This window comes from Rattus norvegicus, chromosome 19 (genome assembly GCF_036323735.1).
Source record: "Rattus norvegicus strain BN/NHsdMcwi chromosome 19, GRCr8, whole genome shotgun sequence".
Lineage (NCBI taxonomy): Eukaryota > Metazoa > Chordata > Mammalia > Rodentia > Muridae > Rattus > Rattus norvegicus.
Genome location: NC_086037.1, coordinates 72,884,464 through 72,907,427, shown reverse-complemented (window position 1 = coordinate 72,907,427; position 22,964 = coordinate 72,884,464). Strand labels below are relative to the sequence as shown.

The following is a 22,964-nucleotide window of genomic DNA, read 5'->3' as shown; positions in this document are numbered from 1 at the left end:
CTCATTATACTCATCCGGGAGATAGAAGCAGAACAGATTCAATGTCATTCCTGACTACACAGATAGTTTTGGGCTATCATGGTCTACCAGGGTTCCTGTCTTTAAACAAAGTAATGGTAAATGCCTTCACTTGAATATAAACAACTCCTCCAATGGAGCCACAACAGTAGAGCCAATTATGAATAGCAGGAGAGACGTAAGAGCCCTTATCATGGCTGAGGTACGCTCTGGGGTAGTGTCAGGCAGAGCATGTCTTCCCAGTGTTGCTTTCCAGAGCAGCTCCGTCTTAATTATTTAGACAATGTGCCTGACGAGCTCCAGAGACAGAAAGCAGAGCATCCTGTGCTGTGGTCCTCCCATGTCCTCCATTAGGAGTGTCTGCTTATCAACTTACTGCGCCTTCTGCTACTTTTTTGCTTTCTCCTAGTTCCAACGAGAAAGTTTGCTGTCTTAAGAGTTTGCAACCTCAAAGATCTGTGTATCCCCATGGCATACTGAGCTGCAGAGAAAGCAAGTCGAAATTAAAATGGCAAAAACAAACCGGGATGTAGAAACTGTCCTCATAGCCTCTCCTGGCTGTGATCCAGAGGTGCCCATTTTGCATATTTCCACAGTAAACTCCCTGAAGTGTACTCTGGCACCACTGGCTTTGTTAGGAAATGACCCCATTTCTCCTTTGAGTTCCAGAGAAGAGAGCCTGAAATGACCCAAGGGAGAGTATAATGGTCCCAGGAAGAACATTCAGAAGAATGAGGTTGCTCTGAGCTTATTTAAATTTCATCCCCTTCATAAAAATTTTGCATTACCTATTACTACCTGAGAATGCCTTTCCAGTTCTCTGAATTCCTCAGACCCTTACCATATATTGCCTGTTCTGATTTTGAACACATATCCCTTCACAGCTGTTGCCTGTTTAAACTTCTGCTTCCTCTGCTAAAGGTTCACCTTACACAATGTAGTTAATGGCCTGCAGTTCTCACACTTTGGGGGGTCACTGCAGAGCACCCAGAATACTGCATGCAGAACAAGCCAGAAACCCATAGATATTGGTTTAATTGTCCTAAGGGAATGAACGATCCAATTATTAACCTCAACCCAACAATGTCTTTTCTAAATAAAAGGGATGCACACTGGACACTAAACAAAGGGACTTTGGGGTGAATTTGACCAGGAGAGATTGTTTTAGTCAAATCCAGAGAATCGCAAGAGACTATAAATGTGCAGCACACAAACAAGAAAGCAAGCGTAGCTCGGCAGGGTGCTGGTGATGGTGGGATGTTAAGTAGAAGACTTCTGGGCGAGTGGGAGGCCGTGTTGTGAAATAGACCTACCTGAATTACTGAGGCATGACAGGAGACAGGCATTTAAATGGTGAAAAGTAAGCCCGAGCAGGCAAGTGGTTTTATAAAGCAACTCAATTCACGTTGATCAAAATGAAACTGACACACAGTGAAATATAACTATGTCTACAAGGGTTGTAGAGCTAGCTTAGTCAGTAAAGTACTTACCATCCTAGCAGGAGACTCTGAGTTTATCCCTGGAATCCATTTTAGTCATAGTAGTGAAGCTAGAAACAAGAAAATCCCTAGGGCTCAATGGATTGCCAATCTAGCCTAATGACCAATGAGACTAACCTTGTTTCAAGGGAGTCAAATGGTGTTCTTTAGGATGATACTCAAGTCTGTTCTCTGGCCTCAATATGCATATGCATACATATGCTGTCATGGTTCGAATTTGCTTGGCCCAGGGAGTGGCACTATTTGGAGGTGTGGCCTTGTTGGAGTAGGTTTGTCACAGTGGACATGGGCTTTAAGACCCTAATCCTAGCTTCCTAGAAGCCAGTGTTCTGCTAGCACACTTCAGACGAAGATGTAGAACTCTCAGCTCCTCCTGCACCATGCCTGCCTGGATGCTGCCATGCTCCTGACTTGATGATAATAGACTGACCCTCTGAACCTGTAAGCCAGCCTCAATTAAATGTTGTCCTTTATAAGAGTTGCCTTGGTCATTGTGTCTATTCACAGCAGTAAAACCCTAACTACATATGCATACATTAATAACAATGGTATTCCATTAGTTAGTAAATTTGACCATACATATGTATTTACCCAATACCCCAGTGAAGACATAGAACATGTCAGTGACCCCCAAGAAATTCCTGCTGTTCCTCCATAGTTTGTCTCAGAATGTTCCCATCCACTTCTAGACAATAACTGATGAGCATTTTCTGTAGACTATTCCAACTTTTCTAGTATACAGTGAGACTTGAATCACACAACATATGGAGTTGCATACATGCACGTATGTGTGCATATATGTTCAGCTTTGACTTCCTAGCGTTTCTAAAGTTGATTCACATTGCCTAGGCAATATCAGTAGTTTTTTTCTTCATGTAGGTGAATAGAACTTGCTGGAAGATGGCCTTTTCCTTCCAAGTACAGCATAATAACCCCACTACTATTTTGAAATAGATTACCTTAGCTTGGAAATCATGGTGAGTGAGCAAAACAGCACAGGAAGAGCCAGCAGAAAGATGGCAACATTGTTATTATTGATATTATTTCCTAGAAGGAGGACAACAAGACCCCAACTTGGGATTCCAGACATTGCTACCTCCTGTCTTCTCCCATAGGCAAGGGTTATGGAAGATGCTAGAGTATACAGGAAAAGGAAGTTAACCAAAAGTTGGGACTCCGTGATACAGCTTTGGTAAGGTTGTCACCCTTGATGGGTTGGAACTTTACAGTGATGCAGCTGGTTTGGGGTCACCTATGCTCCTGTAATACCTTTCCTTCTCTGTAAGCAAGCTCAATTATCACATTGGTTTACCAGGGTGAACTTTGGTCTGTCCTTGGTGTCCCATCTGGGGTGAATGCATAGTTGTTCATATCTTCCAGAAAAAGTAAACACAACCCAGACAGCCCCACTGTATGATTAGACCCTAAACAGAAACAGCCTAAGGATGTAAAAGGCTATTTTGGCTAATGGTTTCAAAGAGACTTCAGTGCCTCACCACTGGCGAGACACAGAAGCCTGGCAAATTCCCTGGTGGGTGTCCTGTTAGGAAGCAGAGAAATAAGGCCACAATTAGGATAGGTAGAACCTTTAAAGGCTACTTCAAAGCAACGGTGGATTTTCAGCAGCCAACCCTCACCCCTTAAAAGCTCCAGAACCTTCCAAGTGGTGTCACAAACTGGGACAAAGCCTTCAAAACACTGGCTGCTGAGCAGTGTTTTCACCTGCAGACTGTCATACTCTGTATGTGACAGGACTGGGTTTTGTTCATTCACAAAGGATAAGCAGTTGAGTGTTTTATTTTTGTGTTTGTTTTATTTCTCTACATGCCTAGAAATACAGAAAGTTGTTGCTGCACTTGTAACTTGAGTAATTATTGTCTCTACTTCAAGCATTCTAGAAGCCAACTATCTAAGCATGACTCCTCTCATTGGTACATGTTTGACCAACACTAACAACCATTAACCTTGTTTACTTAAGCACTTTTAAGTCGGCACCTGGTAGTTTCTCCTTCTGCTTTTAGTTTTCCTCTAGAACACTGGTTCTCAACCTTCCTAATGCTGTGACTCTTTAAACATTTCTCATGTGGAGGTGACCTCCCCATCAAACATAAAATTATTTTTTGTTGGTGCTTCGTAACATAATCTCGCTTCTGTTATGAATCAGTGTTTTTTACATTACATTTGTGTTTTCCAATGGTCTTAGGCAAACCCAGGCAAACTGGTCATTTGACCACCACCACCACCCCCAAAGGAACTGAGACCCACAGGTTGAGAAACACTGATCTAGAAGGAAGTATTAATGCTGAGGAATTTGTTGGCCATTTGTGCCTTTGTGTAAGGACCTGATGTTGTTATTAATATCAGATATCAGTTGTTAATAATACCAGATATCGGCCACACCAGTGGGGAAAGAGCACACCAAACCAACACCAACACCGTTCCATGTGGTGAGATTTTAATAAGATGAAGGGAGCAAGAGAATGAAGAGAAAAGAGGCCTAGGGGGCAGGGAATCTGCCTTTTATTTGGAATGTGATGTAAAGGTTCCCAGGTGGAGGTGCAAATTGAGCCAAAAAGTCTTTTAGGAATGTATGGCCATTGCCAAGGCAACAGTGACCAACCAGTGTCACTACTAAAGGCAATTCCTGATACCAACACCTGGTGCTTGACAAAAGCAACTTAAGGAGGGTTTATATTGACTGACAGTGCAGTCTGTCATAGCCGGGAAGGCATAGCAGCGGGATCTTGAAGTAGCTGGTTACACTGTCTCCACAGTCAGGAAATAGAGAGGTGAATGTTGGTGTTCAGCTGGTTAACTTCCTGTCCTCAGTCCAGGACTGCAGTCTATGAAGACTGCTGCCCATTTTAAGAATGGATCTTCCCAGCAAAGGATACTGTTAGGACAAAACGGCAACCAACAGATTGGGAAAAGATCTTTACCAATCCTACAACTGATAGAGGCCTCATATCCAAAATATACAAAGAACTCAAGAAGTTAGATGACAGGGAGGCAAATAACCCTATTAAAAAATGGGGTTCAGAGCTAAACAAATAATTCACAGCTGAGGAATGCTGAATGGCTGAGAAACACCTAAAGAAATGTTCAACATCTTTATAGTCATAAGGGAAATGCAAATCAAAACAACCCTGAGATTTCACCTCACACCAGTGAGAATGGCTAAGATCAAAAACTCAGGTGACAGCAGATGCTGGCGAGGATGTGGAGAAAGAGGAACACTCCTCCATTGTTGGAGGGATTGCAGACTGGTACAACCATTCTGGAAATCAGTCTGGAGGTTCCTCAGAAAATTGGACATTGAACTACCTGAGGACCCAGCTATACCTCTCTTGGGCATATACCCAAAAGATGCCCCAACATATAACAAAGACACGTGCTCCACTATGTTCATAGCAGCCTTATTTATAATAGCCAGAAGCTGGAAAGAACCCAGATGCCCTTCAACAGAGGAATGGATACAGAAAATGGAATACTACTCTGCTATCAAAAACAATGACTTTATGAAATTCACAGGCAAATGGATGGAACTGGAAAACATCATCCTGAGTGAGGTAACCCTATCACAGAAAAACACACATGGTATGCACTCATTGATAAGTGGCTATTAGCCCAAATGCTCAAATTACCCTAGATGCATAGAACACGTGAAACTCAAGAAGGATGACCAAAATGCAAATGCTTCACTCATTTAAAAGGGGAACAAGAATACCCTTGGGAGGGAATAGGGAGGCAAAGTTTAGGACAGAGGCTGAAGGAACACCCATTCAGAGCCTGCCCCACATGTGGCCCATACATATACAGCCACCAAACTAGATAAGATGGATGAAGCAAAGAAGTGCAGGCCGACAGGATCCCGATGTAGATCTCTTCTGTGAGACACAGCCAGAATACCGCAAATACAGAGGCGAATGCCAGCAGCAAACCACTGAACTGAGAATAGGATCCCCGTTGAAGGAATCAGAGAAAGGACTGAAAGAGCTGAAGGGGCTTGAGACCCCATATGAACAACAATGCCAACCAACCAGAGTTTTCAGGGACTAAGCCACTACCCAAAGACTATACATTGACTGACCCTGGGCTCCAACCTCATAGGTAGCAATGAATAGCCTAGTAAGGGCACCAGTGGAAGGGGAAGCCCTTGGTCCTGCCAAGACTAAACCCCCAGTGAACAGGATTGTTGTGGAGAGGGCGGTAAGGGGAGGAGGATGGGGAGGGGAACACCCATATAGAAGAGGAGGGGGAGGGGTTAGGGGGATGTTTGCTTGGAAACCGAGAAAGGTAATAACAATTGAAATGTAAATAAGAAATAACCAATTTAATAAAGATGGAGAAAAGGAAATAATAATAATAACAATGAAATTATGAATTGTCAAAAAAATGGATCTTCCCTCCCCTGATAACCTAATCTAGAAGCTCCCTCTCAAACATGCCCAGAGGTTTATCTCATTAGGGATTTTTAGATCCCTTCAAGTTGACTGTCAATCATCACAAGGAATGTACACACTTCGATTTTGTTCTTTTTATTTTATTTTTTTACAAAATTGTTTGGCTGTTTTAGGTTCTTTGCTACTCTACTAAGTATTGAGATAAGTATTTCTTCCCAAATTTATTGATTAACATGGGAAGAACAGTCACCATAGTAACTATTAAATCTTCCAATCTGTGATTATGGGATGTTGGTACATTCAATCATGTCTTTAAACTTTGCCTAAGGTTTATTTTGTAGCATTTAGTCAACAGCTATTTATCAGAGAGAGAGAGAGAGAGAGAGAGAGAGAGAGAGAGAGAGAGAGAGAGAGAGAGAGAGATATTACCATCATAGAAACAAATTTGATTTTTCAATGTTCAACTTGCATTCTGTGGACAAAACAAATTTAATCTGTAAATAGTATTTTCTGTTAACCCAATACACCTTTTTACCTCACCCTATCAAGATTTTTTCAAGGCTTTTCACTACAGTGTTGAATGAAGCTGGTGAGAGGGGCATTTTTTTCTGGATCTGAGGCAGAAACCTTTCACACATCTCCCTTTTCTTTCTGTGAGCTGGTTTCCATTTCTAGCTTGCTGAGACATTCTCTTTAACCATGAAGAACTACATCTTCGCAGCAATCATGGATTTTGCAGCAGTTCTCAACCTGTGGGTCAGGACCCCTTTGGCAAACTTCTACCTCCAAAAAAAATATTCACATTATGATACATAACAGTAGCAAAATTACAGCTATGAAGTAGCAATGAAATAATACTACAGTGGGGGGTCATCCTAGCATGGGGAACTATAGTAAAGGGTCGCAGGTTTGGAAAGGTTGAGAACTACTGTTCTACTAAGATGGGAGGCAGATTTCTTTTACAAGTCTTCAGGTCTGGAGATGGAGCTCAGTGGAAGAGCATTTGTCTGCCAAGCACAAAGCCAGGACTACAGCACTGCAACAAAGTAGCAAACAAAAACTACCCTTTGTAAATCATATCGGTTAATATTCAAATGTTTTTAAATCAGCCTTGTTGGGGCTGGGGATTTAGCTCAGTGGTAGAGCGCTTACCTAGGAAGCGCAAGGCCCTGGGTTCACTCCCCAACTCCAAAAAAAAAAAAAAAAAAAAAAAAAAAAAAAAAAAGAACAACAACATAAATCAGCCTTGTTTTCTGAGGCCAAATCTCACTTAATGGTGAGACACACTTCCCATCTACTGTTGGAATCTGATTATTAATACTTCTTAAACATAGTTACATGTATGTTTATGAAGTCCATTGGGTCCTATCTCTGTTTTCTTACATCATTTTCCACATTTTTGTACCAAGGTATTCCAAGTTTTTAAAATGAATTTTGAATGATTTTTTCCTCTTTCATTTTCTTTATAAATTTGTGTTGTATTATATGTCATCTTCCCTTTAAATGTTTCAATAAACTCACCTCTGCCCGGATTTCTGTAGAAAAATTTTTAGAGATGATTTTAGTTTATTTATAGAAATAAGGCCATTAAATTTATTTCAATTTATTGTTTTAGTTTGGCAATTTGTGCTTTTAAGAATTTTTGTATTTTATCTTACACACGGATCAGAAGCTTTTTCCTATAAAGGATGGTTATAAAATAAAACGATTTGGGTTTTGTGGGCTGCAGAGTCTTTGTGACTGTCAACTTTACCACACAACAATGAACAACACATAGACAAATAGTTATGGCTATGTTTGAATAAAACATTATTTACTAAAATAGGTCAACAATAGCTCATTGTCTCAGTTTTCTGCCCAGGTCAAACTGTTGCAAGAGTTATTTCTATTATCTTCTAATTATTCTTTTACTTCCTAAATTATATAAACGGATGTCATTGATGATACTGATAATTTTATTCTCATGAAACAAGTTATTTATCAATTTCATTTCTGGCTTTCCACCCAAAAAACTCAATCTTTGAGTCTTTTGTTTGTTTGGTGGGTTGGTTGGTTTTGTTCTGTTTTTTTATTCACTGGTATCTTCTCTAATCTTTATAGCTTTATTTCCACCATTTGGTGTGGATTTAATTATTGTTCGCATGTTTTACCACGTTCTATAAGTTTATATATTTCCCACTTTCAAAGTGGATTTCTTAAAAGAGAGTGCGGCTTTAGGCTTTACTATTTATTATCCAGACCAACGATCTCTGCTGATTAATTTAAATAACTTATATCACTTGTATTTAATTTAAGTTTAACTCAGCTTAGACTGAGATCTTCTATTTTGCTACTTTTCTATTTAATTATTTTCTTCTTTTTTCTCTGAAAATATTCTTACATTCCATTTTATTTCCTTCCTCTGCTTTTTCCTTCTTATAAGAGAATATCAATAGTAAAGTTCACTCTAGTAGCATCACCAGTAATAATAAGAAAAATGAGACACAGCGTAAGGCTCCTCAATGTGAACATGAAAGAAAAATCTGTGGTGAAGTCCCACTATGATATACTACTCAGCAATAAAGAGGAATGAACCCATGAAGCACCACAGTTCAGTCATAGCAACTGGCTGAGTGACAGAGCATGATACCCAAGAGCAGTGCTCAGTTAATTCTATTTATGTGAGGATCTCGAGAAATAAAGTGAACTCGTGGTGACAGAAATCAGAAAAGCCAGCTGTTCTATGAAGGAGCCCCAAGGAAAGATGTAGAAATTTTCTTGGATATTAGAGGTATAGAATACATAGAGAAGAGTGCTGAATTTCTTGGGTGTATGTGTTTGTCAAAACTGATTATTAGCATTTTGTCTAGGCTCTGCCCCACAGTTACCTGACAATAGCCAGGTGTCTGACTCACTATAAAAGGGGCTGCTTGCCCCCTCTGCTCTTCTTGCCTTCTTGCTCTCACTATGCCCTCTTGCCCCTTTCTCGCTCTCTACCCATTCCCCTCCCCCCAGTCTCTCCACATGCTCATGGCTGGCCTCTACTCTTTACCCTCCTCCTCCTCCTCCTCCTCCTCCTCCCCCTCTTCCTCCTCCTCCTCTTCCTCCTCCTCCTTCCCCTCTCTCTCTCTCTCTCTCTCTCTCTCTCTGTCTCTACGAACCTCTCCACTCCCTTCCCTGTGCCCTGGATAGTAGCTCAGGGGGAAGGGGTGCCTCAGCATGGGACCTCGTAGGCACCCCTTTTCCCCCCAGACCTGACTACACACCCACCAAACATATTCCTTCTCTCCTTATCTTTTTATAAAACACAACACCAATCGCCGATCAAATTCTGGCTTCTTCGCTGATGGAATATATCAATTAGACACCAGAGTTAGGGGCTCCTTTCCTTCCCTATGTCCCTAACATTTCCCTCTGTCTTGCCTGAATTGGGGGTTGACTTTCCCCATGTTTAGTTTCTGGCCAAGGCCTAATCCCACAGATCATGCTCAGTAACAAGAGCAAAGTGAGGCTTCCTTCTCCAGCTTTGATTTCCTAAACTGTAGTTTTCATTGTGGTGGAGTGAGGGGTTTTACCAGGCTCTCAGATCTCTCAAGGAATAGTTCTAAAGTTTGTAAGCTCCCAATCCCAATGCCATCTCTAGTCTGGAAGGACAGCAGTCTGGACCATTCTGGATCCTCACATCCCACCAACCACAGCTGTTTCAGGTTGAAGTCAGTGTTGGTAATGAGCATGGAGGAGCTGGAAGTGTTGCTTCTGATGGTCACAGCACACAGCTCAGCCACAGTGCTGCAGAGAGGCTCTGGCAAGTCCTAGAAAGCCACTTCACTCACTGCTATCCCTGGATTTTATGTTCCTATTGTGAAACAAGTTTAGCTTATCCATTCACTAGATTTTTTCCTCTTTCTGCTAGTTAGAAAATTGCTGAGTGGCATTTTCTGGATCTAACTTCTTGAGTTTTCTGTGAGGCTGTAGTTGGGGTGTTATCTCTTCCCAGGGGATCATCCTGACCTCAGGCAGGCCCCCTAATAATAATAATAATAATTATTATTATTATTATTATTATTATTATTATTCTCCATACTCTCTGGTTACGTTCACACTTAAGTTCTAATGGCATGTTAGTTTATAGTTGTTTTAGAAAGTTAAACTAATGAATTATGGGACATAAAGTATGATGGGTTAGTGCTAATTGTCAGCTTGAAAGCATTCAGAGTAACCTGGGAAATTGGCCTTTGGCCAGGCCTCTAGAGGATTTTCTTCATTGGGTTAATTAATGAGGAGAACCCAACTACTGTGAGTGGCACTATTCACTGGGCAGGATCTTGGATTGGATAATTGGAGAAAGGAGCTGAGAAGCATCAGGCATTAGTCTCTCTTTGCTTCCTGGCTGTGGATTCCCTATGACTAGCTGCTCCTGCCCTGCCACCCTCCCACCCCCCCCCCAATATTTCCCTGAAATGATGGACCATATACATACATTGTAAACCTGAATAAACCTTTTCTACCTTAAATTGCTATTATTATAGCAGCAACAACAACAACAAAAAAAGTAACTAAGCCCACATGGTATATCTATAACCAGGTGGGGTTTATGCCAGGATTGCATAGTTGACCTACCACTCAAAAGGATAATTATCCAGATAAGTCAAAAAATAATAAAACACAAAAAAACGGGATTTGTAACATGTGTGAGCAAAATGTACAAGATCAATAGGAGTGTATTTCATTGTGGGTTTCATGACATACACAGAAATGAAATGCGTGGTTACGGCAGCACAGGGCTGAGGCAGGAAATGGAACAGCAAGATGTCTATAGGCTATCTGAGTAACGTGGATGAATTACAAAGACAAGATAAAATACAGTATGCTTCTCTCTCTCCTACCCCTGCTGGTGTGTCTTACGTGGCAGTTGCCATATCCTGTCATCTTATAACCAGAAACCCTGCTTTTCCTTGTTTGACCTTGAACTAGTCATTCACTTTAAAACATCCCAGATTGGAATTTTTAAAAAGGAATTGCCCAAAGGAAATTTAGAAGCAAATTAAAAACATTAAGAGCAAGTGTTTGATAGAAGAGAAAGATCCTTTCCTGAGCTGACCTCAAGATTCTTACTCTGGTTTCCCCAATCTTTTTGCCCTGTAGAGAGACACTATGAGACCAGGTCTAGCAAACATAGTGTCTGATGCTGTCTCTACTCCGTGTGTAGCTTCTGTACATAGCAAAGCTGTTTGGGGCTCCTGACTCTGTTCCTACTATCTCAGCATCATTATCATTTCAGGCGTCTATAATTTGGCCATGAAAACATGATGTTGACTATAAACATGCCTTCAGAAACCAGTGTTCCCTGGACATCCCCTCTCCCACCCCAGCATGGATCCACAGCCTTCTCTCCCTGCCTAAGCTTTTCAATTGCTCAATTAAGAAGATATTTATTAAAGAGGTCTGCACTGTCTAGATTCAAGGCTCCCACCCAAGCAGCTGTGCTTGCTTGGACCTGATTGCTCTACACATTTCCTATTCTATTCATTAAGGGGTAAATCATGTGTTTATTAGCTGGAGCACACCCCCTGATGTGCACTCATATTATCAGTTCCATCAGAGGAAAGGAAGAGGGTGGCACCAGTACGAAGATGTCACAAGGATGTCTCCAGTTTGCCCCATGCATTCACACTTACCTCTTAGTCATTTTACTTTACCCAGAGACCTTACTTGCTAGCTGGGCACTTCTGCAGCAAACAGGGAGACAGGTTGAGGCTTAGGAGTAAACAAGATACCCACCCACAATACTACTAACGCCCAGCCGATGGGCAGAAATCAGATTGTGGCTTCCTATTCTTTGGCATGACCTTCTTTCACCACTCCCTCAGCTTTTAAATTATATTGCCAGTGATTCAAAAGATGGTGGCATGGGGACAGACTTTGGACAGAAGACAAGGAGGCACTGACATCAGCACAATGGAAAGAAGCCAGGCTGAGAACATGTCCTGGTTGGATAGAATAAGGTGAGTGAGGGAAAATGGAATCCTGCTCACCAAAGGCTGTTTCTTCCCAACATGGAGTCTCTGGCCTGGGAGCCCACTCTGACTGTCTAGAAGCTTCCCCAGCTGCACCTCTTCTCTCTACTGCCTGTTGAGCCCATCCAGTGAGCTCTTAGTGAGGATTCATTGAAGTGCAAAATGGCTTCCCTAGTTAAAATGGCTTCCAATGAGTTAAAATGGCTTCTGTAAGTCGCTCACTTTGGGAACAGAATTCTTTTTCTGACTTGGACTTTCAGACTGTGCCTAGTTCCTTCTGCTCAAGAAAAAAGAAGAAGAAGTAGATAGCTGTCTTTTATCTTCCCGATGCATTTTTCAAGCACTTAGAAGGAAAGGGGTGCTCATTACTGAGAAGAAAGGGGTAACAGGCACAAGTCCAGACATGTCCTTCAGGAGCCTGCCTCCTTTTTCTTTATTTGTACCACTGGAAAGAAAATGCCAAAGGTGACTTCAAGGTCAGTGTCTGCTGGTCTCCTCTTCTGCCTTGAATGAGATTCCTGCTGGTCTGTGTGGATTTTGGATCATGGCAAAAGGGAAAATTGTCATTTAAAACCAACATGAAAGGAATCACTTTTTGCGAAAGGCCCAACAGATATTACAGTTTCAGGAACTGGTTTAAAAACAGTAAGGAGGATATTGTCCAGTAAAGTGACAGTGTAACAAGGGTATTATTCTTATTAATATTAACAAGGGTAATCATTATTAAAGGAACTACTGCATCTTAGGTACTCTTCCATGAAGCGTATACGTCTGCCAGGCACATGTTGTTTTTTTTTAACAACTTACAAAGACACAGATTGTAAGAATAAGTTTCCTCTTTTACATTTTAAACAAACAACAAAAGCCAACGCTTCAAGTTCAACATGAATTCCCCTAGCCTGCATCTTATGAATAGAGGAAGTAGAACTGGGGATTAACTCTGACTCCTCAGATTACAGTCCTCAGAAAGTGCTCATATTCTGATTTGCTAAGTGCTTATTACTGTGATATTAAAGTATCCAGGAAATGCTACTCTATTATTACAATATCTGGGGAATGGTATCCTGGTCACAGACTCATGCTGCCATCTTCAAATGGGGTCACCATAAATCACACAAGGAGGGCCCAGAAACCTGGCTTCATTTGTTCCTCCACGGTGACAAAGCTCTGGTGAGCTGACCTCAAAGATCCCCTTTTCAAGAGCTGCTTTTATATCAGGATTCTGACTGCTTAGTTTTTGAAGGGTGACTCCCCTTCTGCTCACATTTAGATCAATTTCGTAGAAAGATGAATGTAGCAGCTGCAGGAAGGCAGGGCTGCAGCAAACACAAGAGAGATTAGAGAGAACAGTGTGGTTAGAAACCGTGAGGGTGGGACTTAGGATAGTTCAGTGGAAAAGAAGAAAGGGATTTTTATTCTGGGCAGACCCTGCAGATGGACGATCCACTTGACTCAGCAGTTACCTTGACCTCATGATGAGAGAGAAAGAAGAAACAAAGATTTGAGGTTTCAGGCTGATGATAAAGAGACAGGTGGTTGTATTTTAGGGAAGTAACCCATTGCAAGAATGGGGGTGAATGTGATTTGAAAGCGGGGCTTCTTCGGTTTTTCAAGTCCCAAAACAGATGCCAATTTTGAACATAAAATGTTTAGGGCTGCTTAGGATAAAATTGTCTTTTCTAGCTGTCAGGGAATGCTGCAGCTACATGGGGGTCCCAGGACTGAAATATGGGCAGATATTGCTGATTTTCAGTTAATTTTTATGTTCGTCACCTTTCTGAAACCCTACCCAGTGCTTTCTATTTCCTGCATCCCGAGTTCCCCTAATTTCGTGTTTAGGGTCCTTAATACCTAAGGGCATCTTTATCCTCATATCTTTCTTCTGAGCACTTGAGTGCCCACTTCAGGGATACTACTCTTCTTCAGGCAAGGATCTGTCCCTATTTAATTTGCACACTGGGTTTAACTATAGAGCCTCCAATAGGCTTCCTTTAACCCTCGTATAACCAGGAAAAGAAACCTAAAAATGGTGATGAGGATGTAGTTTTTACTCCATAAATAGCCTTGAGGAGAAACCACTTTCTAAATTCTATGGGAAGGACGCTGGGTCCACTTCCAAACTACAGTGCCCACATAACCCAGCAATGTTCTAGACTGTGTGCAGTGCTGTAAACAGCTTATTCTAAGGAGTCCCAGGAATACAAAGCATGTGGACCCATCTCCTCTCTAAGCCCCAGAGAGCCCTAAAAGAAAAAATCTAACCACAGAGGAAGAGAGGACTGACATGTTAGTTAGGGGCGTGTGTGTGTGTGTGTGTGTGTGTGTGTGTGTGTGTGTGTGTGTGTGTGTGTGTGTGTGCAGGTGTTCACGCATGGAGGGGCTGGAGGAAGAGATCATGTATCTTTCTCTGCTTTATTCTCTTGAGGCAGTTCACCATTTCACCTGATCTGGCTGTCATGAAGCTCCCAGGATCCACTCATCCCTGTCCCTGAAGGCTGGGATAACAGCCACACCTGGCCTTTTATTTGGGTAGAGAGGATTTGAACTTTTGTTCTCCCACTTGCACATTAAGTGCTCTTGCCCACTGAGTCATCTTCCAATCTCCCAATTAGGTAGTTTTGGTTTTTTTGGTCCTAGATAGCTAGGAACACACTATGCAGACTCACAGAGATCCACATGTCTCTGTCTCCCAAGTGTTGGGATTGCAGGTATGAACTCTATATTCAGCTTTAATCAGGTATTTTTAGATCCCCATTTTATTTACTGCTTCATAATTGTACATGCTTAGAAGGGAATGGAAGTTGTTTTAGTCTGTTTTTCTATTGTTGTGATAAACACCATGATCAAAAGCAACCTAGGGAGGAAAGGGTTCAGTTTGCTTTACAGCTTATAGTCCATCATGAAAGGAAGTCAAGGAAGGAACTCAAGGCAAGAACTGAAGCAGGGGCACTTAATGTCTTGTTCTCCAAAGTTGCAGAGACTCAGTTTGTCTTTTTATACACCTCTGCACTGCTTGCCAGGGGTTGTCCCTGCACATAGTAGGTGGGACCCTTCCACATCAGTCATTAATCAAGAAAAAGTTCCACAGACTTGCTCATAGGCCAACCTGTTTGGAGGCACTTACTCATTGGAGTTCCTTCTTAGATGACTCCAGCCTGTGTCGAGAATTACTAACCAGCACAGAAGTCATCCCAGGCTAGGCTCAGTCATGAAATTGGCTGTCCACTCTATTTAAGGGCAGTCTCATCTGGAGTACCTGCCATGTGTGTATACATTTAAGTGCTGTTGTGTACTACATGTGAAGGCAAGAAGACAGCCTCAGGTGTCCCTCAGGATGTGTCTACCTGGTTCTTGAGACAGGGGGGCTCGTCAACTGAACTGGTAGTGTAGCAAGCCCCAGGAACAAACCTGGATTCCCTTTACCAGTAATAAATACCAACAACCAGGGTGTTGCTTATGTTCTGAGGATAGAACTCCTTATGCTTATGAGGTGAGCTTTTAACCAAATAAGCCACTTCCAAATCCCTGGGAGTCCTGTGTCCATGTGAAAATGAATACTTTGAGGTTTTGGCTGCATGTCATAATCCTAGCTTTTTGGAGGTAGAGGCAGGAAGATCAGCAATTCTAGGTCATCCTCAGCTACTTCATGAGTCTGAGGCCAGCCGGGGCTCCAAGTGACCCTGTGTCAAACACATCATCAAAGATGAAACAAACTCATGTATTCCATATCTATTTTGTAAAGAACCAAACCACTTCTTCATTCTAAAGCAACCCCATGTAGTTATACATCACTCGCATAGATGTACCATTTTCTCTCTTTACAAACACTGAGTTCTTGGACAGAGCATTTTCTATACATCTTAGCCGAAGTGTGAGTAGTGGTGTAGCTGCTCAACAGATGGGAGTCCCATGCATAGGCACAATCACGTTTAGATTCAGAATCTCCCCCAGTATTTAAGTAGATCATTGGATAGCACAAGAACTAGAATGCAGATCCATGTTGCAAACATAGGCACAGGGCTGGCAGTTTTAGCTTGAGAGTTTATGTTTGTCTTGGTCAGGGTTCCTATTCCTGCATGAAATATCACGACCAAGAAGCAAGTTGGAGAGGAAAGGGTTTATTCAACCTACGCTTCCACATTGCTGTTTATCACCAAAGAAAGGACAGGAACTCACACAGGACAGGAACTTGGAGGCAAGAGCTGATGTGGAGGCCATGGTGGGGTGCTACTTACTGGACTGCTTCCCATGACTTGCTCAGTCTGCTTTCTAATAGAGCCCAGGACCACTGGCCCAGGAATGGCACCACCCACAATGGGCAGGCACCTCCCACCTTGATCACTAATTGAGAAAATTGCCTTACAGCTGGATCTCATGAAGGCATTTCCTCAAGGGAGGCTCTTTTCTCTGTGATAACTCCAGCTTGTGCCAAGTTGACACACAAAACCAACCAGTGCAATGTGGCACAGGTACACTCTACCCTCAAGTGCCAGTGACTGTGTTGGTTACTTTTCCTATCTCTGTGATAAAACACCATGGTCTAGGCAACTTGTACAAGAGTTAGTTTATTTAGACTGTATGGACCAAGATGGGTAAGAGTCATTGATACTAGAACAGAGGCATTGTGGCTGGAGCTGAAAGTTGAGAGCTCTCATCTTAAACTGTGAATAAGAAATATAGAGCAAACTCAAATGACCCCAGGTCTTTGAACCTCAAAGCCCACCTCCGGGAACTTACCCTCTCCATCAAGGCCACAACTCTCTACCTTCCCAGTTGTGATCAAGTATTCAAATTCTAGTAACTGTGATTGGCATTCTCATTCGAACCAGAGCGACCAACTTCCATGACCTCCTTTATCCATGAGTGACCTCCTTCATCCACAGTGGACACCGCTGTGAAAACACGAAAAGAAGAAAAGTATATGGTATGTGCTAAGTCCTATGAGTTATAGCTTCTAAAGTTTCATTTGTTGAAGGCTCAGTCAGTAGTTAATGACACTGTGGAAAGCTGACTGGACAAGGTGGGTGTTAACCTTGTAAGTCTATGAATGGGGCTGCAGTTGAATGGACTATTAGGATTTGAGGACTGTTGTAGGACGTATGTTGTGTATAAGTTTATTTTCCCTGTTGCTGTGGCAGCATACCTGACAAAAGCAACTTCAGGAAGGGCTTATTTTGGTGCATAGTTTCCTCAGCAATTGGACAAAGAGGGAAGGCACTCAGTTATCTCTTATCATGTAATTTGGGTCCAGAGTCCAGTAGAATGGTGCCCGCCCACACTTAGAGTGGGTCTTCCCATTGAAATTCCATGTAGAAAGTTCTCCTCATATATTCCAAGTGGTCTACCTCCTAAACAATTAGATCCTGTCAAATTTATAATCAACATATCAAAGGGCCTTTCCACTACCTGACCACCACAAGATAGACAACCTCCTCGGCTATACACACCCTGTATCTTACTGAACCTTAGACTTGAAGCAACGGAACCATTCTACCATTGAGTGAACACTCAGAAGCTCTGAGCTAAAAAAATCAATCCTATATCCTGGTAACTTCATTTTCTCAGAGGTTTTCCCACAGCAATGGAAAAATGTCTTGCAAGCTGACACATCACTTCGCTCTTTTGTGCTCTGTAAACTGTGAGTAGCCTCAAACTTACAGACACGCACAGATCTGCTTGCCTCTGCCTCTGCCTCTCTGCCTCTCTGCCTCTCTGCCTCTCTGCCTCTCTGCCTCTCTGCCTCTCTGCCTCTCTGCCTCTCTGCCTCTCTGCCTCTCTGCCTCTCTGCCTCTCTGCCTCTCTGCCTCTCTGCCTCTCTGCGCCTCTGCCTCTGCCTCTACTTCTCAAGTGCTGGGATTAAAGGCATGTGCTGCCACACCCGTTGCTACTGTCATCCCATTGAAAACCACTGTTCCGCGCAGCATCAGGTTTTCTTTTTTCCAAGATTACTGGAATTTGTGGCAGAAATAGCTAATGATTGCTGTGACTAATTCTGTGATGGGTTCTGGTGTATTTAATTGAAGAAATGTGAAGTCCCATTACAGAGTCTCTGTAATACTCTCTAATCCAAAGACAGGGAGGAGTGAATTCATGCAAGTCACAATTGATAACTTCTGTGTGCTGAAGTCCTGCAGAAAAATGGCCACTCTCTAGGTCTAACCCTGCCTGTTCAGAGACCATGATGGGTAGGGGACACCTTTCTGAGAACACGATTCCTGTATTGAAAGATCCTCCCAGCTTAGATTATTTACATCTGAAATGTTTCTTGTATTTTAAGAACTCAAGATCAAACTACTTTTAAGGGAATTGTTCAAATATTTTTCAATCTATGATGGGTTTTGTGTATTTTTCATTTCTACTTTGCCCATTATTTTCCACTGGAGAACAAAAACAGACTTGAAGAGAGACAGATGGGCAAACATGTGGAGGGAGGGGGCTGCTCTCAGTGACAACTCTGGTGAAGGACAAAAATGAACTTTCCTCATTATGTTCACAGAACACCCACTACGGAAGAAATTAAGCTGTTTGAGGACCCAGACTCTTAAAGAAAAAAAAATGCTAACATTAATAGGTTACATAAACAAAGTGTCCAAGATCAACATGTTCAAGGCCATTGTAAACACTAGTTCATGTGTTCAGATATGCAATTACCCCATCGGCATGAACACTCAGGAAGAGATTTGCAATTTGCACCGCTGTGAGGTTCCTGTTGGACGCCAGCTACCACAAGAGTATATGTGGAAATTTTCAAATTAACTGGGGACATTTCACTCAATTTTATCTCTCAGTGCTTTGTGTCACTTTCTCTTCAAGGTCTGTGCCTTTTACTGATTGAAATGCTCAGACATCGACTCATTTATTCATTTCAAAGGACTGGATCACCACTATGACTTTTCCCTTCTTTTTTTTTTTTTAAAGTGATGTAAGAATTTTCTAATGTTCTTTTCTGTATCTTTTCTCCAACTACCTTCCCTCTTCAAAACCCATCACCTCCTTCATCTTGCCACCTTTTGCTCTAGACATCTCCCAGTTCTTCCCTCTATGCACAATGCTCTCAATGTCCAGTCTTTAAAAAGAGCCCCTCTTTAATCCTAAGTGTCTATGGAGAATGTGTTCTGTAAAGTCAGCATGAAGTTCTCTACAAATGTCTGAGTCTGCAATGGATATAGGAAAAGAGACAGGAGCATACAACAGAATCTTAGGATTCAAATGCAGTTCTGTAGTGCTGAACCATCTGAACGGTAAATAAACCCAGCTTGGAACTTAATGAACCTTGTGTTTGTGTGTCTGTGAATACATTAAGGGCTCTCGAAGGGAAAAAAAATTGTGTCATCATAAATAAAAGATAGCAGTACATCCCAGGCATTGCCCTAGAAGCAAGTGGCAGTTCTCCCACCCATCAGGACCTGTATTCTTAGATCTGTACCTCTTCTGGGTTGTGTGAAAGCAGGAAACCAACCCTTGTCTCCAACATACTCAGAGAGGTTTAAGAGACTTGTCTGCATTCTGCGTGCCCAGCAAAACTCATCTGCTTTACTTGAAACTGACTGTAAAACCAGACTCATGTGGTGCCTGCTATACCACCATAAACAAATAAATTAGCTGCTGTGATATGGAAATTTACATGATTCAGTGTACTTAAAAACTGTTAACTGTGAACTTATTAATTGAAAACCACAGGATAATAATCAGCATGTCCTTCATGGAAATACCAGCCTCCCATTGATCTGAATTTGAAAAGCAGTAAAGATGCATTCTCACACCAACACCTGCCTGCAACTGCTGGATGGATGTGGTACTTTTAACTTATCTTTTGGTGGTGTCCATATTGATTTTAGTGTAATTCTATGCTGCCCCACATGGGTCTCTTCCTGCCTCTGTGATCAGGTTATACTCATCTCCGCCAATCTTGTTTTTCTGCCTCCTGTTTAGAAACCTTTAATTAAAATAGCTCTTCGAAAGCTCACATCTCTTAGACTTTGAAATCTTCAACATTTCTCTATAGAATACCAGGGACATACGCTTTCCTCCTAAACATATGTACCAGGGGAATTGTTTATCTAGAAGCTTCTAGGTTGTTGTGAGGGATGAAGCTTAACAAACTGAGAGAAAAGGAAAATGGGTTTTTACACGCCAGAAATGTAACCAGGCAAACTCCATAGCCTCAGTCGTTACTGTGCTGTGGTCAGACATGCTGGTGGAGGTCAGTCTCTCTCGGGAACAAGGGCCTTGAGCAGCCATATCACCCTTTCTGTTGGTAGGATTGTTTGTGTTAAAGATGGGACTTCTTTGTATAATGCAAGTTGGGCTCAAATTCCAGGGCCTCCTGCCTCAGCCTCCCAAGTGCCTGGATTCCAGAATGTGTTGCCACACCAGACAGAAGTATGATGATAAAAATATACATCTATCAAAAACAAATGTAACAGTAAAACAGCATTTGTTTTTGTCTGAGACAGGTTATCTTGTATTCCAGGTTGGCGCCCATCACCCTGTGTATCTAAGGATATTATTGAACACCTCAACTGGAATTCATGCATACGCCCAGTATATGCAATGCTAGTGGTCCAAGCCATGGCTTTGTGAATGCTAGGCAAGTACTCTGCCAACCTGAGCAGCAGCTCCAGTCCTCCAGCATGTCTGTTCTTTCAAGTTGCCGTATGCTACTCTTTCCCTAAAACATTTTAGGGAAATAGCCGCCCACCCCCAACCTTCTCCTACATTCTCCTCTACCAGCATGCTCACTGCCTGCAGTCCTTGATGTTTGACTTTCCACAAGCCAAACCAGAAAGCCACGGTGACTTAAGAGAGGCCCCAGAGGCACATATCTACCCTGTGTCCACCCCCTGGGGCCACAGTACATCTCCTCTACCTGTTAGCAGGCATTCTAGCAGGGACTGGGCATGAGTATGAGCTAAGTAGGGAGCTCAGGGTTGGGAATAAAGCCACTGTTGAGGCACTAATGAGGCATGGGAATTCTATTCATGGCTCATTAGGGCTTTGAACATCATATGGCATTACCATATACCCACCCTATGAAGCATAGCCCTCTTTAAAATTTTCTACACATTTTTAGATGTGCCTCCCAAACCAAGCTATTGAAAGCAAAAAGAGAAAGACCTATACGGGTGGAACACTATAAACAGACAACTCTCGTGTGTGTTTTCGCTGCCTTTCACCCCAGGAGAAAAGCTTTAACAAAAATGTGTTTTTATATTTTAAGATTGAAGCCATTTGGAAACCTGCCAATCACACATCAATCAGATCAGCCTTGCAGAAAGTGTTCTCAAGTTCTTGGACACCACTTACTTTAAGGGGGTGGAGGGATTAGGTGTCCCCTTCATCACTAAGCAAGTTTATAACTGCCTTAACTTCTAGACTAAGGTGATGCTATGTAGTTTCCAAGACCAGATCAGAAAAGGCTATGTGACTTCTTTCTTGACTGTCTTGGAACATTCAGGATCTGTGTGAATTCATACCATGCTGTGAGAAGCTTGAGCTCCCCAGAGAAGCTACATGTCAGCGCTCAGCCTGACAACCCCAGCTGAGCCCAGCCTGGGAGGGATCCCAATCCAGGCGCCAGACTAGTGAGTGCAGGACCTCCAGATGACAACAGCCCCCAACTGCTTGAGTTCCCCTCGGCTAGTCATGCCTTCCCAGCTGAGGCCCTAGACATCACAGAACAGAGACAAGCCACCCTGCTGTGCCCTGTCCTAATTCCTGACCCATCACTAGCAGAGTCGGAATGAAATGGTTGTTGTTTTAGGTCAGGACATTTATAGATAATTGCAATGTAAGAAGTAAGATCAAAGGTGAAGGATGAGCTGTAAAAGTGAACACAGCTTCGAACATTCTGGCCAAATGATGGTGCACATGAGAATGTGTGTGTGTGTGTGTGTGTGTGTGTGTATGTGTGTGAAATGTGGAGACTTCATGCATGAGTAAGGATCAGATGTCCACCTCTGTGTCATTCCTCAGGATGCTTGTCCACCTTGTTATTTTTTTGGTTTTCGTTTTTTTTTTTTTTTGTTTTGTTTTGTTTTGTTTTTTTTGTTGTTGTTTTTTTTGTTTTTGTTTTTTTTTGTTTTTTTTTTTGAGACAAAGTTTCCATGGCCTTAATTCATAAATTCGGCTAGGCTGGTTGGACAGTGAGGCTCAGGTTTCTACCTCCATAGTGCTAGTATTACAGGTATTATGACACCACAGCCTTAAAAAAAATATGAGTTCTAAGGACAAGATTTAAGGTCTTCATTCTTAAAGGGCAAATCATTACTAGCAGAGCTATCTCTCTAGTACCCATCCAAGTGAATTGAAAGAAAAGAAAAAAAAAGATCCTTGAAGTCCATCACTAAATCCTGGACTTTCTCAAGCCAGTGGTGGGTGGACTTCAGACTTAAAGGCGGAGAAGGTGGGCTCTGTTTGCTTTACCTCTCACGAAAGGTTAGAAGAGGAAATGTTGAATGATGGGGCCATTTCAGTAGGTTCTTAACCAGGATCGCCCAATGGGTAGGAACAAATGTAAAAGTACTAGAGTAAGATGAAGGGCTTGTATGCTGACAATAAACAGCTTTTGACCCGAGAGGAAGAGGCTTACCTCAGCATATATCATGCTTAAAAGTCATTTTAAAGAAGGCCTTGGAGGGACACTGTGTGTGTCTTTGGAATTATAAGACGGGCCCTTATCATTCTAAACGCTTCTCTTAGACACCAGCCACAGCTTGCACCATCATTTAATGAGGGCATTAGGAACGTAGGGCATAAGGGGACGCTGGGAACTTTATCAGAAAAGATGCCTGGGTTTCACGGCACTTATCTCTAATTGTATGAGGTTAGGGAAACAACAGAGGAAAAAGGATGGAGAGAAAGGCTATCACTGAGTGTGGGCTTTGAGGTTTCAGAAGCTCAAGTCAGCTCGTTCTCTCTCCCTGCTGCCTACCAATCCAGATGTGGAACTCTCAGCTATCTCTCCAGCACCATGTCTGCCTGCAGGCTGACATCCTTCCCGCCACGATGAGAATAATAATCCTCTGAACTATAAACCAGCCCCCAGC

The 22,964-nt window shown here is 42.3% G+C and overlaps 1 long non-coding RNA gene across 1 annotated transcript in view; it reads right to left on the bottom strand.

The window, feature by feature from the left end:
* Positions 1 to 22,964, bottom strand: part of LOC103694361 (uncharacterized) — a 111,374-nt gene that overhangs the window by 76,564 nt on the left and 11,846 nt on the right. The window contains exon 2 of the long non-coding RNA XR_597305.3: positions 16,654 to 16,808. This is a non-coding gene — a long non-coding RNA (uncharacterized LOC103694361). The remainder of the gene's footprint in view (positions 1 to 16,653; positions 16,809 to 22,964) is intronic.